The following is a 6,572-nucleotide window of genomic DNA, read 5'->3' as shown; positions in this document are numbered from 1 at the left end:
GATAGATAGATAGATAGATAGATAGATAGATAGATAGATAGATAGATGGATAGATAGATAGATAGATATAGATATTCAGTGTCTTGCTATGTTAATATCCCCAGTCAAGGAACAGCAAAACATTTAATCAGGGCAGAAATGCAACAAATTCTGTTTTCTCTACCAAAGGAAATGACCTTTGGACTGCAGAGATGGTAGCTAGTAAATATAGATATTTAGCTACTTTTATTATTGTTAATATTAAGGCAGAATTTAAATTCCAAGTATTCCTGACTCGAATCCAGCCAGGGCATGCATTGTGCCACCTAGTGGCCTCAGTAATAGTCTGTGAGCCTGAGATTTGGCTCAGTCTCACTGAGTGATGGGAATGAACCTTGGGTCTCATTCAGTCTGTGGAGCCCAGGTATATGGGGAAAATAGAGGCCTCTTTGTCCACCGGAGCTTCAGGATAGCTCTGAGTCTCTTCCGACACGGGCCAATGTCCTGGGGTCTTTGCCCCTGTGGGGTGATATCTGCCATGTCCTCCCACAACTGGGGGTGCTTTGAGCGCTGCTCCCCATAAGTGACACTTGGGGTACCTACCCTGAACCTCCTATTTGTAATTCTGAGGAGGGGCAAAAGGTATCCTGATAAAAAAAAAAAGGAAGAGAATGGAGTTGACCTGAATTTGACTGACTCCTAGTAAAATTATAGAACACAACTTGTTTGCTCAGTTTTTTTCATCTTATTTTTCTTAGTTTGGGGGTTTGGGGTTTTTTTGTTTGTTTGTTTGCTTTGGAGCAGAACTTCAATTTCACTGAAATAGGAAATTCTTGGAGAATGCTCTCTTTCTCCATGCAGTTTGCTCTGTGACTTACAGTTGAGAGACCTGAGGCCCTGATACATTAGATGACGGTGGATAGATAATATTTTATTTTTCTAATTACATGTAAAGATAATTTTTAATATTCATTTTTAGTAAAATTTTGAGTACCAGTTTTCTTCCTTCTTCCCTCTTCTTCCTCCTCCCTAAGACATTAAGCAATTTGACATAAGTTATATGTGTGAAATCATGTAAAACATATTTAAATATTAATCATGTTGTATAAGAAGAAACAGATCGAAAGGAAAAAACTATGAAAAAATAAAGTGGGAATGGTATGCTTCGATCCGCATTCAGACTCCATCAGTTCTTTCTCTAGTTGTGCATCATATTTTCCATCATAATCTTTTGGAATAAATGATAGTGGACAAAGCGCTGGGCCTGGAGTCAGGAAGACCTGAGTTCAAATCCTGCTTCAGACACTTACTAGCTGTATGATCCTGAGGAGGTCACTTAGCCTCAGTTTCCTCCTCTGTAAAATGTGGATAATAACAGCACCTATGTCTCTGGGTTGTTGGGAGGATGAAATGAGATAAAGCATGTGGCACATAGTAAGTTTTCAATCGATTCCAATATATTTGCTATTAATTATTATCTCACAACAATCCTGTGAGGTAGGTACTGTTATTATCATCTGCATTTTACAGATGAGGAAACTGAGGCTGAGAGGTTACAACTTGCCCAGAGACACAGAGTCTGAGGCAGGATTTGAACTCAGACTCCAGGTCCAAGGGGAAAGATATAAGTATTCATTAAGCACCTACTATATACCAGGCACTGTGTTAAGGACTTTCCCATTTTTAAATTGTGCACTGGGCCACCTAGCCACCTTACAAAAGCAGTTTTATTCCTCTTCTCCCTCTCACCCTCAGAAGAGTTTGGGACTCAATCTTCCCTCAAATCTTTCAGCTCCAATAGGGAAAGCACAGGCAAAGCCTCCAGCTCCCTGGTTTGGCTTGACCTCAATGACAGGCTGAGTCTGTGCAGAGCATTGAATCTGGAGTTAACACACCTGAGTTCAAATCCTGACTCCTCCTTATTATCTGTATGACCTTGGGCAAATCATTTCACCTTACCCCAAGCCTCACTTTCCTCATGTGTAAAAGGAGGAGATTGGTCCTAAAGGCCATAAAGGTCCCTTCCAACTCAAGATCCGTGATCCATCTTTGCCCTCAACCCAATCTTCACCTTTTGAAGTCTCTCCCTTCCTTCAAGGCCCAACTCTGGGACCTCTTACTCCAAGAAAACTTCCAAAAACTTCCAGGACCACTCCTCTTTCTCCTAAGGGGCCAAAATGATTTCTCCCTCTTCACCTTTCTCCCAGGTCTGGACTTTTGCTTTGATTCAGTCTCCCTTGGATTGAAAGGCCTGCCCTGAGGGAGAGGGATCCAATTGGCTCCGCTTGGCCCAGAGAGCAGGATGTGTGCATGTGTGTATGTAAATGTGTGTATATATGTAAAAATGTGTGTGTTCATGTGTGTGTAAATGTATATTTGTGTGTATATACATATATGTATTATATTAGGATTCTGTAATTGCGTGTTTGTGTAAATGTGTGTTTGTGTAAATGTGTGTATGTATAGGTTTTATATGTATATGTAAATGTGTGTACATGTATTATGTGTTTAAATGTGTATGTGTATATGTGTCATGTGTATGTTTGTGTGTAAATGTGTGTATGTATAGGTATTATATGTGTACGTAAATGTGTATGTGTATATGTATTATATATGTGCTTAAATGCCTATGTGTGTATGTATAGGTATTATATGTGTGCTTGTATTTAAATGTGTTATAGTTGTGTATATGTATTACATGTGTGTTTGTGTGTGTATTATGTATATGCATTATATTGTGCACGTATATGTATTATATATGTTTGTGTATATAAACATGTGTGTTGAGTGTGCACGTATAAGTATGCATTTGTGTATATATGCCTTGTGTATGCACGCGTATTACATGTGTGTTTGTATGTGTAAATGTGTGTGGCGTGATGTTTTGCGTGAGTGTGTCAAGTGTGTTATGTGTGTGAACATGTATTGTGTACACATAAGTATACATGTGTATACATATTCATCTGTATGTGTCCATGTATACGTGTTTGTGTGCATGTATACATATATGTATATTTGTATGTGCATTGTGTATGTATATATGCGGAGCAGTGGGAGGGGGGTTGGTGGGGGAGGGGAAGCTGCAGAGGGGCCAGATTTGGGGCTTGCTGTAAGGGAAGTCTTTCTAAAAACCAGAGCTATCTGAGACGGCAGACTAGGGCTTCTCCCCCCCCACACACACCATAAGATTATAAACTCCAGGACATGGGGCTCCCTTTGCTCCCCCAGGGCTCAGTCCGGTCCCAACGCCTTGTATGCAGGAGCTGTTTGTCCAATAACAATAACTCACATGCCAGTACCCCTATTAAGCTATCCAAAGATCCTTCCTCGCCACAGCCCTGTGAGGTGGGCAGTGAAGGCATAACTAACAATCTTCCCTTTAGAGGCAAGGAACCTGAAACTCAGAGAGGTCCTATGACTTCCCCAGGGCCACACAGCTGGTGTCCGGGTTCAAATACAGGTGTTTCCTGCCACCGAGTGCAAGGGCCCTTCCTTTGTACCTGGGCTGCACGTGGGGAACGTATGTGTGATATAGACCAAAGGGAAGCTATTGGCATCCTCTCCCCTCCTTTGCCAACTGAACATCTTCAAGCCTAGCTCCATCCACTGTGTGCTTCACTTCTCAGGGGATGGAGAGACGTCTGTTCTCCTGGCCAAGGGTGATCCGGCCCCCGGAGCCTGGGCCCACCCCTCCAGGGCTCCTGAGGTCGCTCCAGGCTTTAATCCTCCCCTCTCTGCGGCACCCTGCCCACCACCTTCCATCTCACCTTCTCCAAAGGGTCTTTCTTCTCTAACCTTCAAACGTGCAGAATGCTCCCGATCTTGAAAAACCTTGCAGTCACCCTGCTGCCTGCTCTTCCTCACCACCCACGCCCTCCTGAGTCCCACAATCTGGCTGCCACCCCCACCATGCCACAGAAGCTGCTCCCTGTGGGAATTAAAAGATGATCAGGAGACAGTGGCTGCTGCCCGAGGCAGGGAGGGAGGAGGCGGGGGAGGTTTGAGAGGCAGTCAGTTCAGGTCAGGGGGCCTGAGTCTCGGTCCCCAGGCTCAGGAACCCTATTCTATTAGTCGTCCCCCCCGGGGATCCCCAGACGGGCAATCCGAAGCAGTGTATTCTGTTAGTGCAAAGACTGCTTGAAATGATGAGAGTTTGGGTCAAATCTCAGTTGTACCGCTTACTGGCTGTGTAATACCTAAGGGAGCCTCAGTTTCCTCCTCTAAAAACAGGGAATAATACTTGCACCACCCACCTTGCAGGGCTTTAGGAAGGAAAGTGCTTTGCAAACAGTAACTGTGGCCAACTGAGCTGTTTGTTAACCAGAGGGAATTTATAGGTCTCCATGCCAATTTATTACAAAACCAGGAGCAAGCAAAATCAGTAGCTTCCTGAGGCAAAATATAGGGGGTGAGGGTAGCACTGAGGGGGCCTTTGCAGTGGTTTTTTAAATTGTTGTACCCCCTCTGGGCTCACTCCCCCAGCCCCAAGGTGGGTCCCCAGGGGTGACTGCTCCTTCCCTCCGAATTCTAGGAGCAGCTCTGAGAGGTTGGAGCTTCTCACACCATTGCTCACAAGCCCCATCCAATGTGTTCCCCCAATATCAATTAATCAGTTGAAATCAATTAGCTTTTACAAAGGAATATTCATAGAGGAAATATCCAGGACAAAAGTTACAAATATATCTTCCAATCTGGGGGAATCTTTCTCCCCTCAAGGAGTCCCCACATTGCCTATGGATAAATTGTTCTCTTGACCATCTGGGCCAGCTCCTTGTAGGATGTAGTGTCTCACTGACAGATTAATTCTCTCTCTCTCTCTCTCTCTCTCTCTCTCTCTCTCTCTCTCTCTCTTTTTGGTGAGGCAATCGGGGTTAAGTGACTTGCCCAGGGTCACACAACTAGTAAGTTTGAAGTGTTTGGTCTGAGGCCAGATTTGAACTCAGGTCCTCCTGACTCCAAGGCCAGAGCTCTACCCACTGTGCCACCTAGCAGCCCCCTGACAAATTAATTCTCTGCTGGACCGGGTCAAGCAGGTCACTCAGATGTGGTGGTGCTTTAGCTGACATCTCCTATGGCTACCAGCTCCTGGGATCTCTGCAACAGATGCCAGTTGCTGAAGAGGCCTCTGACAGCTCTTCTGATTTTTCTTTCTCTTTTTTCCTTTTCTTTCTTTCTTTTGAAGGCAATCAGGGTTAAGTGACTTGCCCAGGATTACACAGTTAATAAGTGTCTGAGGCCACATTTGAACTCAGGTCCTCCTGACTTCGGGGGCCGTGCTCTATGTACTGCGCCACCTAGCTGCCCCACTTCTGATTTTTCAAAGCTTACTGCAAGATACTCATTCACATAGAATCAGAAAAGAATAAAAACAAAAGAGCATGAAATCAGGGACACACAGCTGCCGGTGGAAGGTAAGACAACCTGCCTGTCTTCCACCCTGCGCTCACCACTGTCCTCCTCACTTAAAAGCCATAAGGGAAGAAATCAAGAGACGTCAGCTGCTCTGATCTTCTAATGACCCTGACGTTTCCAGCTCCTCGGTCATTTAGAAGATGCTCTGTCACCACGGACCCAGTGCCTCAGTCCCCATGGCCAGAGACAGGCTCACTAAGCCTCCACAAGTTAGACTGAACCCATGCAGGGGCTGTCCTTTGGTTGCCCTTCCGTCTTGCTACATGACCAGATCATCTTTTCCCCCATTTAACCATTTTTTGATAACACAGTTTCCTTCACTTCTGTGCAGTGGGTCACCACCTGCCGTGACCTCTTCATCCCTCTATGGATGACCTTCAATTTCTCAATTCACTGCGATATATGAGATGGGGGCAGCTAGGTGGCCAAGTGGATATAGCACCTGGCCAGGAGTCAGAAAGACTCATCTGCCTGAGTTCAAATCCAGCTCAGACACTTACTAGCTGTGTGACCCTGGGCAAGTCACTTAATCTTGTTGCCTCAGTTTCCTCATCTGTAAAATGAGCCACAGAAGGAAATGAAAAACCACTCCAGTAGCTTTGCCAAGAAAACCCCAAATGGGGCCACGAAGTTGGACATGAGTGAAAAAACAACTCAACAACATGAGACTTGAATTATCTCACCAGTGGGTGGAGGCAAGCAGACTTTCATAAGCGTGCTGATTTAAAAGTCATTAAAAAGACAAAAACAAGCACAACAATCTTCAAGATCCAAGGATGATAACCAACCAGGACTCGTAAGTATCATATAATTAGCTGACAAATAGTCTTTCTTGTTCCTTGATAATATTTCTGTCTATTCATTTTTGTTTGTTTTCCTTCCTATTCCCTTTCCCTTGCTTTCAGAGTAATTGTGTCATATGCTACATGTTTTAAATTATTTCTTTGGGGTTTAAGAGCAAAGAACCCACCTAAATCCATGTGGTATGGCACTGAACTTGGAGTAAGGAAGATGAATTCAAATCCAGCTCAGACACTTACTAGCTGTGTGACACCGAACAAGTCACCTAACCTCTGCCTCAGTTTCCTCATCTGTAAAACGAGGTAGCAATAGCAGGATTCTCACAGGATTGTGAAGATCAAGACAAAAGCACAATGTTTAAACAAATGTATTTACTTTTA

This window comes from Vombatus ursinus, unplaced genomic scaffold (genome assembly GCF_900497805.2).
Source record: "Vombatus ursinus unplaced genomic scaffold, bare-nosed wombat genome assembly UNPS02006494.1, whole genome shotgun sequence".
Taxonomy (NCBI): Eukaryota; Metazoa; Chordata; class Mammalia; order Diprotodontia; family Vombatidae; genus Vombatus; species Vombatus ursinus.
This window is presented reverse-complemented; position numbering follows the sequence as displayed.